Raw genomic sequence first — 11,290 nt, 5'->3', positions numbered from 1 at the left:
GTTACACACGCGTACCGCTAGTGGCGGGAGGTAGCGGTAAAATAAAACGAGAAAAGGCTGCGCACCGCGTTGCGTGCAGCGGCGGTGGAGCGGATTCCCACAAACGAAACACTTTACACGAAGGACGCTCAACCCTGTGAAGGGACAACAAAGGCTGCGGACGCAGGAGTACCCGTACGAGTTACAGGTACGTTCACACACTTTACCGGTCCTAATTTTAATGGCGCTCTTATTCGATAGACACACAAACATTTTCCCCATGTGCTACGCGCATTATCGCTTCTTTCTGTCGCGATTTTCAGTTTGTGTGGCAAGCGGCACTTGTGTATAGTAGTACAGTAGAACCTCTTTATAGTAACTCCTCTTGTAGTAAAACTCTGCTTATAGTAAACGAGAACTGCGGTCCCAATAGAATCCCATACATTCAATGGCACACCTGATATAATAAAACTCCTGATCTAGTAAAATTTCATCATGGTCCCAGAGAGTTTACTACAAAGGGGTTCTACTGTACGACTACTTGAGTACTTCGACACGAAGTACACTGTGAGTGCCACAGACTAATTTAACCGCGCAATCGTGGCGCTGGGAAACGACGCCTCGGTAACTTCGGTAAAAATCGGTACTTGTCAAGTAGGTACTACTATACACCGTACGCTGTGAGTTAAGAATGAATCTATCCGCGCTAATCCAAGATAAAAATATCCAAATATTGATTGTCCGAAAGCGAAGCAGTGTCACTTTTCGATTGATCGGTTACTTGGTATTTTCAAAACTTATCTGTCACATCACGATAGTGGTACGATGAACAATCTGGGGTAGTTTTATTTATTTATTTATTTATTTATTTATTTATTCAGAGAGCTCTGCAGCGCCGTGAGGCATTACAGCAGAGGAGTGAGGAAGTACAATGGTGATGCTACTTGCATCATTCTCATGAAAACACACCAATATTGTACACTGAATACACACAGTATTACATGGTAGAAACGAAAAAAAAAAAAAGAGTAACAACAAAAACTAAGAATCCGTGCATAAGACACCTAATCTTAGCCATAAATAATGTATTATTGGCAGCATTAACGGCTTCTTGGTATAGATAGTTGGTATAGATTCATGATAGCGAATAGCAGCAAGAAGACCAGGATATAGGTAGAAGAAGACAGGACGTACAGCTGCAGACTCTCAACTGAGGTTTAAAAAGAAAACAGCATCTTAAACGCAAACATTATGGTCGCTGACTATTATCTTATACTATTTCTATTCTTATTCACGCTTCTAGATATTCGGTGAATATAAGGTTTCTCTAATTAACAGCCAACGCTCTGGCGAAAAATAGTTGCTGCGTAACCCCAATGTATGGTTCCAGTGACACCCTTTTTTATTAATTCGTATCGTAACGTCGCCTAAATTAGCGAGTTTTAGCATAGCGTTGTTAGCGTCACCGTGAAGCTACGGTGTCTACCGGAACCAATGACAGCGTGCATGATTCAGAATATCAGTTGATTGGGTGCGGCATACTTCGGACGCCACGTTATCAACGGTCTACTAACATTCAGTAATAATAATTAAATGAAAATAATTAAAAATCTGAGCAGTACGTTGCGCTAAGTCATTTATATGGTCAGGCGTTTACGCAAATATGCGAACCACTTTCTGCAGAAAATGACGCATTTGCGATCATATTTGTAATTTTGAACTTGAAAGAACTGATGTTCTGAGGCTGGAACAACATAGAAGGGACAAATCTTTCACCAGTAATTTTGAGCTAGTTTTTAATGGAGGAAGAGCGCCAAACGCTTTCCATGTTATGATACTATTAGCCGGTGGTGTTGCCAGAAAAATATTCGGGAGGGGCTCTATCGGGACTTTACACGGAGAGGGGGGGGGGGGGAGGATTTCACCCTTCCAAATACACTCCAAAGGTAACATTTCGGGGGGACGGTTTGAACCCCCAAACCCCTCTCCTCTTGTGCCATAAAGCACCAAAATAACCCCCCCCCCCCCTAGCTACGCCACTGCTATTAGTACTGATAAGGTCGCGCTGACCATCGAGCTAAGTATTCCGCCTACGACAAAATGATCTACAAATCCCTTGTAGTGTAATGATGCATCGAACATGTTGATTGATTGATTGATTATTTAAAAGAAAACCAGGAAGAAACATGTTGTTTTTCATTTGCCTAGTGTTCCCTATAGAATCGTCATCACATATGAGTTGTTCACCCAGTGTTGCGAATTGCAGCACAGCGTCGACACCTGCAATGGAACTTTCCGTCCTTTGTATCGGATGTATTTGTTGCTCCGAGGGAAAGCACATGTAGGCAACTTCAGCTGCCTTTCTCTGTGCAGTCATCTGTTGCGCGCACTTTTGGCATTGTTCGTCCATGCCGCCCCTGCATCTTTCTTACATCCACTGCAATCTTATCGGTGGGAAACGGACCTTGCTTCCGTAAATCACATCGACGAGAGAGGTCGAATGGCTACAATACGGAGCAACCTTTCACAATCCTTTCTCAGTCAAACATTGTTAGGATGTATGAATATTGCAGCTCCAGGGGTGTCATCTTTACTTCGAACGGGACAGACTTTGGACCTTTATTAACTTTAAACCCAACGGGGTCCAAGTCCGCGATAGTAACCTGTTTTAACTGCTGCGAAAGAGAGATAAGGATAAGGTGATAAGAAATTCCCGTTTTGCAGGGTGCCCGCACTTTTCTTCGTGCTTTTGAAGGAAACGAAATCTGTGTGCCAGACCGCAAAAACGCAGCAAGGTTCCAGGCCTCTTCTCTCGGTATGCTTTCTTTTAGTATATTCTTGGCATAAACATTGCGGTGTACAGTGTGGAATGGTTCATTAATAGTTTTATCGACTAATATTAGCTTTGACCGAAGCAGCCATTAGCATAGATACAAACAAGCTTCATGACCAGCAGTCTTCTTCATGCTGGACCAGGTGAAGATCCTCATATTGTCATGGAACCGGAATCTCGCACTGCTCCGAAGGTTGCGCGGTAATTTTACCCACCCTTTGCCCACACTCAGGTGGGCAAAATTAATCCACAGACCAACCACTGTAGCGTCGCTCATTATCATAGTTGTCTCGTGACGTAGGATTATTATTATTAATAAACCTAACACAGACGAAAAGTAGTTGCGTATTACCTAGGAAAAAGTGTTATTTGCGGATGATCATGTTGAATAATCAATGCGTGTTTGTGAATTTTTCTGCTATCTCCTGTGTGTATGATATTGCAGCGTGCACTCCTTTGCACGCAAGCTGTAAAACCGGGAACATTTTGTCAGAACGATATTGCAAAAGGTTAGGCATCGCAGCACATATCTTTCATCCACCGTGTTGCTCCAAACTCCCAGCACTTCGTTCGGTTGATCTAAAGCCAGGTTAAACGCCAGTCAGGGCCGGCGATAGGGGTAGGCGAGTAGGGCGACTGCCTTAGGCCCCGCGCACGAAGCCCCCAACCAGGGATAACTTTTTTTTTTAATATAAAAAATGCACTTAATCGTACGCGCTATCTTCGACTAAAACAGAAATGAGAGAAGAATGCGTTATGTGCCATTCCGTCATGTGATGAGAAAAAGTCCCACTTTCAAGAAAGAATCTGCCAACCCTGCAAGCTATACCGAGGATTTCGCACCCTTCTCTCCTGCTGCCATTTCCCGTATACTGCTAAAATCTCCCACTGCGAAAAATCTTATAATTTCTTATATTTTCATTACTGCTGGTGTGAAAAAGGCCCCGCACACCCCTAGCACCGGCCCTGACGCCAGTGTTTGTCTCCTGGTTGCAAGAGCTTTCGTTTTCACTTGCACCTTTGTTCCTTTTTCCCTCTCTCCAGTATACAGGGATGGCGGTCGCAAAACCAACCGGCCAGCTGAGCTCCGTCATTCTGGATTGCGGTGCGCTCGAAAGTGGCACCAGTCAGGGCTCACAACCACAGCCAGCCAAGATCGAAATGAACCCCTCGAAATCAAGCAAGTCAGAAAAGGAGCCACCAAGAATGATCGCTTGCAGAGGGATAGGGTGTACGGCTATGGCCTTCGCCGCCATTTGGCTCACAGCGGGCGCCGTCATGATTGCCATGCACGAAACGTCCAGAGTTAATTCCCACAACCTCACCCGCGTTTACAAAATTCCCGTAGACTATATTGGTGCTTGTTTAATTGCTGCCGGTGGGCTGTTTGGACTATTTGCTATGCTGATGTATTGGCGGCAGAGAACGGTGTAGACAATAACGCTCGCGCGACATCCGCATGGATAGGTCGCTCTATTCAGCGACTGTTATCACTCTCGTCTGCACGTGTTTCTTCTGCGGACGAATGCCCTTTTACGAGAAATGGAATGCTTTAGTGTTTCTGTTTGGGTGTTTAGTGTTTTACAAGGCGGTATATGCCACGTCAACGAATGATCGGCGAAGTTATCAATTTGCTCGCTCAATTGTTTTTATTGAAATGTTGTATCGAAATGTTTTTAGAGCCTTGGAGTGCAATGATAACTTTAACAAACCCCATGATGCGAAGAATGTGCGTGCCGCGTTTGTTCTCGAATACAAGTATACGCGACATGCTGCTACATTTCAATGCAAATATGTATACGTACGCACGTTGTGAGGTATATGTCAACTAACCTTGCATTTCCACTCCTGTGATACGAAATGCATTCCACAAAGTTCTTACAACAAAAGTTGTAAACTTTTAGTTTTGCGAAACGTGTTCACGTTTTGTAATTAAGTGTCACCGTTCAACATACATGCGAGGAAAATGTCTCGTGTGTACAGAAAAAAGTCATGTAAATAAAACTGTTCAAGATGGCCGAATATTCATTTGCTTGTTATGAAATACAAGAACTCTGCATTTGCTGTCAACATAGTTCCTACAGAAGCGCCACCAGGCCTCGTTCTGGATCAGTCAACAGTGTTGTCGTCTGCAAAAGAATGCAGACATGTAGCACCAGCGCATTATTGTCGTCTGCTTCAGGAATCTCGTTGAAGGTGTGTCTTGCTGGCTGCAAAACCCTATAGCGGGTTACGTCCCATCCCGCCTAATCAGAGTTCCCGGATTATGGGATGGTGACTGACGCGCAAGCAGATTAGGCGAAACTGGACCAAGTGGGCGTTACCTACCCGTCCCCAACCGTTAGTGATTGACGTCTGCAGGAGAAGACTTCGTTCATGGGGCAAGTGAAATATGTTTATTAAAAAAAGGAAAGGTTAGCCAGGCATAGAGCTGACTTGCTATTCCAAAGAAAAAGAGAAGAAAAAAAAAGGAAAGACTGAAAAGAGGGACACCTTGTGTAGTCCTAAACAAGCGTATTTACGTTTTCAGATTCATTTTCTGCTTTGACAGTTCTTGAACATAATACCATATGCGAAAAATGTGACGTACATCATTAAGATTACTGTAAATAAAGTTTCCCACACAACCATCGCCGAAAATCCACACTTAGGTGAGCTCTACAGCAAGCTGTGCCCTCCCATCAGATTGCGCGGCAGCACATACGGAACGCTTCATGCGTTCCAACGTTTTCACGCGAAAAAGGGAGCGCAAGAGAAATACACAAATAAAATCGCCGCGTGCAGACGGAATCAGGATGCAGACGACCTCGAAACAGACTGTCTCTCTGTTAGTGCTCCTGCATTCCATTATTACTGTGCTCCCATGCTGCATGTTCACATGAGCCACTTCCTGATACATTCATTACTGTACGAGTCTTCATGTATACTAAAAAAGACGTTTGCGTCGTAAGGCAGGCACTCATTATTTTAATTGCAGGCATCATTTCGGTGGCTGTCTTTCTTCGGATTGCGTAAGTGGATGTAATATTTGATTCTGCGATATCTTCGAAAGGAGCATTGCAGTAAGTCTGATTTCAAAGAACGGGGCTTATACGAGGGCAGGTTGCCTGGAAGGAGATTGCGCTTATTAAACTAGCAGAAGGTACACAAAGTGTTCCAGACGACGTTGAATCGTTTGTGCTGCACGGTATTCTATTATAGAGATCAGATTTCACAACAGTCAAAGTAAAATTAATACTTAGAAAACATATGTAGTACATTTCGTCCAGTCTTCCTGCAGTATACATGCCGTCACAGTTGTTTTGCGGCGCTAATGCGAATGAACGCAATATTCAATTAAAAATACTCGATTTCACTTATTTCGTACATCGCCCTACAGAGGTATCCAACACATGTTGCAAGGTTGTATATAGAACTTTCAATGTTGTACCGTCATGTATTTCATTCGTCGCGCATTCACGTGCACAAAATCGAGGTCACGTGATGTCTCTCAGGGATACGCAGCTGCGATGTACATCCGATGAGGTTCCCGCAATACCGCTAACACGTTTTTTTATATATATATATATATAATAGAAAAGTGCGTTTTATTCTGATACCACGATCACGGCTGCGCGTGTTCCATATATTCTCACGTAAACTCCCGCACACGTACTGGCCCTTGTTTATCATAGCTGTCAAGGATCTCTTTCTCTGTACAGTGGCAAACACACGAGCAAACGAAGCGAACGTTCATGCCAACTGTACAAACACATGCGTACAAAGTCCGGAGGTCGACGACGAAAGTGTTACGCGTTTTGTTTTGATATTTTTTTTTCGAAAAACGTTAACGTTCAACTCGTATCAAAGCTGAAGTTTTCCCCCGAAGGGACACATGTCTTCGAGCGTGCCCCGTAGAAGGTACGCACGCCACTGGGTGATGCACTGTTCAGCTGACGTCACAAGTATATACGGCAGGGAACGCAAAGCCTTGCATCAGACTTGGTTCTCAACGTTTTGGCGTGTTCGCTGTTTTGCGTGACAATTTTGCGGAGTGAATTCGCCGACATTTACGTTGCACTTTCAGTTGAGCTCTTGAACTTCTGGAGCGAACTTTTCTTGTTGAAGTACCCTCACGATATTGCGTGTATTGTCACAAAATACAATAGGATTGTCAGTGCGCAGGCATGAAGGGGGCAAAGCTGAAAGTCTTGCACGTGATCGAGCGTCGACTGGAGAGGACGAGAGGCAGGATAACGCTCTTCATTGCACGATGTGAACAGGCAGGGGACACCACTATGATTACGGCCTTTTTCTTTATCTTGCAGTCAGGGCACGTGCCACTCAGTACGTCACTTCACAGGCGGAGTAGGTCGATCGCTTTCGTCGTCCTCGCTGGCAGAAATTTTCCCAGCATCCCCCGCAACCCATAACACGGACGGACGGACAAACAAAGAGAGAAAGAAAAAAGGAAATGTATGAAACGGTGTTTAACGTGTCTAGCGAACAACAACAACAACATTATTCTAAGACGATGAATGGGGAATTTCACTGCCAGAGGGGATACTCTACCCCATTGCTGGTGGTGATCTGGGGAATGAGACAATGCGCCCCTTCATAATAAGGATCGAAGCCCAACTGTGTCTAGCGAAATCTAGCTAATGTAAGTTGAAAATCGCATTACAAGAAAGCATTGGGTTAGTTCGCAGTAATAAATAATAATAATAATAATAATAATAATAATAATAATAATAATAATAATAATAATAATAATAATAATAAAAAATAACAATAATAATAATAATAATAATAAAAAAATAACAATAATAATAATAATAAAGGATTAAAGGCCCGGTTCATACTATTGCCTTCCAATGCGTGCGTATGCGACCGGTGATTGCATCTCCTTTCGTTCTGTGGGGCGACACACAGGTTGGTTACCATGGCGACCCGCACGCGCACGAATTCCAGGCAATACCTACCATTCTTTACTGAAAACTGACGCCACGGGTGCTGCAAACACGTGCTGCCACCGTTTCGCTTCATCCCGCGTTCAGTTCCTTGTGAAGTCGGCCCAGGACTCACAGACTCCCCCCGAGCAATATTCCGCCACATCGGCAGGCAGATCGCTCGGAAATAATACGCCCCCCTTCCCCGCGTTCATCTTCATACTTGCGATCACGACCTACTACTATACGACTATGCTAGTACCATACAAAACTATAACGGTAGGTATACTACTAGTATATAGTACTAGGTCGTGGTTGCGATGCTCTCACTCCAGCCCCGCAACAATGGGCTGCACTTACTGGAACGGACTTGCGTTGCCGTAGGAACGGAAACACCAAGCCCCTGAGTGTGCATATACGTTCTCTCATCTGTCGTTCAGTTTATATGGCAGATATTACATGAGACGTTAATGCAAGATTGCATTGTGTCTATATATGTCGGCTTATCTACCAGGATCGTATGTATATCGCGGTGTTCCTTCCGAGTCCTGCCAAAGTCATGGAAGAAGGTACGTTGTAGGACGTCGATGGACACGTTTGACGCCTTTGATGAGCTCAATCTGATCAGTTGGCAGCGAATGAAAATTAACTTCACTTAAATTTTAATTTAACCTCGATTGACATTTTCCTTATCACTGAAAATTCGTTGTCTATGATAACTAATGCCTGAAAATTTAGGCACTAAAAACGTCGGAAATAGACAGGCATTTAGGCGCCCCAAATACCAAAATAGGGAATTAAAATAAAAAATAGGCACGTTAATCTGGTACGCCCTTTGACTTTCTTGGTGTTTCAGAATGACCAATCGAGGAAAACTTGCTCATTTAAAGGCTACGGTGCCATACAAGCTTTGACGTCTGCTACACCAATGCTGAGGCAGCCGGGAAACACGTTATATTGACTAATACCTTTAGTTTTCCGCTCTCGAAGACCTCTCGACCTCTCTCGAAGACGAAGGCAAAATCTTTGGATCAAATGTATCCAAAAAAGGAACAAAAGGCGCAAACATGCAGTAACGAAAAGCAAAATGTGGCACTCAGCACGAGCCTGAAAGCCCCACTCAAGCTAATAAATATATATATATATATAGGTATTAAATAAAGATCAGAAGTGGAGACGGTGCTTCTACACGACAAGGAATAAAAGGGGAACTTTATTAAAAACTAAGAGGGGGTATTCGACGTTTCGACAGCAGCGCAATCTTCAACAGGAATGGGATATTATATATATATATATATATATTTAGGCGTTTCTAGGCATTGATGGGCAAATGGCTAAAAATCCGGGCCCTAATTAAACCTCACAGGCACACAGTCAGATACACGCAACAGAAGCATGGGCGGTGACGGCCTATAGCTGCAGCTGATCCGCTCCCATAGTGCAAATACGAAACAGCAAGACACAAGACAAACATTACAACACTGATGGGAGACAAACACGGCACGCCACAAATACAAAGTAAACACGCTATTCTTCAAGGACGATACAGCAATCGTCCAACATGAACTCCACCCTTCAGTGCAATATGACAAACACGATTTGCAATAAATAATTCTTGGGCGGACAAGACAGTTTCATCTACGCCTTCCACTTGCATTGTGTCGTTTCTCGAATGATGATGAATGTAAATAATGGCAGAGAGAAAACCTGATTGCGTAGCGCTGGTCAGAATGAACATTCGCCAGTTTGTTAACGAAAATGTCGTCTGTCTCAGGCGTGCATAGCCACATTTTGCACACTTAACATCGTGTTGTTTTAACGTTAGCCACAACAATTATTATTATTACGAACGGCAAGAGCGCAACTTTAACGTGGAACGACACCGAGCTATCGTAGATATATGTGGGGGCATCCCGTGTGAACGTCTCCAGAAGTGTCGTCTGCTAGATACGTGGATGGCCGTAAATTTTCTCTGCGTTTTTGTTACGTCATTCTGGTATGAACTGTAAAAATTACTATATCAATGAAAAAAAAAAAAAAGCAAAAAGAATAGGAATATACATGATACATTGCTGGATCCTTTGGAAATGCGTTAGCATAAGCCTTTGGTTCGTCCTTGTACTTCTTCCTTTCTGTTTTGCTTGTTTTCTTTGAATATGTGTTTTGATTCCACCTTTCTCTTTTGCGTCTGTTTTTTGTTCCTTCTTTTCTCTCCTCCTTTTATCTTTTTTTGCTTCTTTTTTGTTCCTTCTTTCGCTTTGTTTCTTGTCTTTGGTTCCTTCTTTTTCTTCCTCTTTTTACTTTCCGGGGTTCGTGTTAGCGTGTGAGACTTGGTTGAAGCTCCTATACCATGACGAACTCACTCCTGAGTAAGCATAACGCAGTCCATCATGCGGTTTACAGCGGTTGCCGCTTGCCTGTATGTAATCTCTTCCTCGAGGTGCACAGTAAGGACGTTGAGATCTGTGGGAATAAGGGGTACGGCACAGGACTCTTCGTATATTCGTGAACGTTGCTGCGAATCTCTCGAGGTGTACCGCTGATGCCATCTTTAGCGTAGATGGCAACTCCGGCCTTTCGGTTTCCAGGACGTTTCGCTCCTGTGATGTACCAGAAGTCCTTGATTTGGATGGGCACATCAGGATCCATCGCAGTCTCTGAGAGTTTAAAGTCGCAGTCGCAGTCTGAGCTGAAAGATAATATAACTTGCGCGTCGTTTCCATCTGTCTTCGTTGTTTTCATTCAAGCTGCTGTTATGTCGTCTTTTTACGTTCCCCTCCACTGGGTTTTAACGCTTTTATTATAACGGCACAATAGTGTTATATATCTAAGCTTACATGGAACCCAGAAGAAGAACAGTCTCTGTTCGAAATATCGGCGGCTTCTGTCCTGAGGCAACTCCCTTCCTGGAACCCTTTGTGATAGTTTGGAAGAAAGTCGTCGGCTAGATGCGTGCATATCGACATACCATTTGCATTCCATCTTTTTAGTAAGGGTCCTACTAGCCCTGCAATAAAAAAAAAGAAGAAAAATAACGAGAAATGCGTCTCTTCGTCAGGTGAATTTCCTTCTTCGTCCGCAAAAATTTCGCCTGGTAAACGCAAATGTAGTTTCGTTTTCACCTAGCTTTAGTATGCGGAAAAAAATATAAATGTTGATATGGAGTCTAAATCATTGGTGATGCAAAGGCGGTTTATAATGAAAGAAGCAAGCTGGTGATCCTGACGCACTAGATCATCATCACTTATTTGTTGTTGTTGGTGATACTGATGCGCAAAGATAAACTCGAGACTAGGACACGAACAAGAATCGCTATGATCGAGACAGCAGCACTTCCGTTCGTCGTCAACAACAACAAGTTTTCTGCTACAGTACGAAGTATACACACAAGATTGAGGCTATGAGAGCCAATCAATAAATGAAGCGAACAAAGGCACGAGAAATATAAAGATCCGCAAGTATTCAAAGAAACGGACGTGACACAAATAAAAAATGAAACGGAGCAAGAGTGCGAGAGCTTTTACAAAAACTTCCTCGGGGCTCACGTCAC

General features: G+C 43.5%; 1 long non-coding RNA gene across 1 annotated transcript; it reads left to right on the top strand.

Moving 5' to 3' along the window:
- On the top strand, nucleotides 1-4,834 carry LOC135398325 (uncharacterized). The gene is made up of 3 exons (XR_010424076.1): nucleotides 1-187; nucleotides 2,704-2,794; nucleotides 3,857-4,834. It is a non-coding gene; the product is annotated as an uncharacterized LOC135398325 (long non-coding RNA).
- Nucleotides 4,835-11,290: the final 6,456 nt, after the last annotated feature.

Source organism: Ornithodoros turicata, chromosome 6 (genome assembly GCF_037126465.1).
Source record: "Ornithodoros turicata isolate Travis chromosome 6, ASM3712646v1, whole genome shotgun sequence".
Taxonomy (NCBI): Eukaryota; Metazoa; Arthropoda; class Arachnida; order Ixodida; family Argasidae; genus Ornithodoros; species Ornithodoros turicata.
The sequence above is the reverse complement of the archived record's forward strand: the minus strand, read 5'-3'. Positions and strand labels throughout refer to the sequence as shown.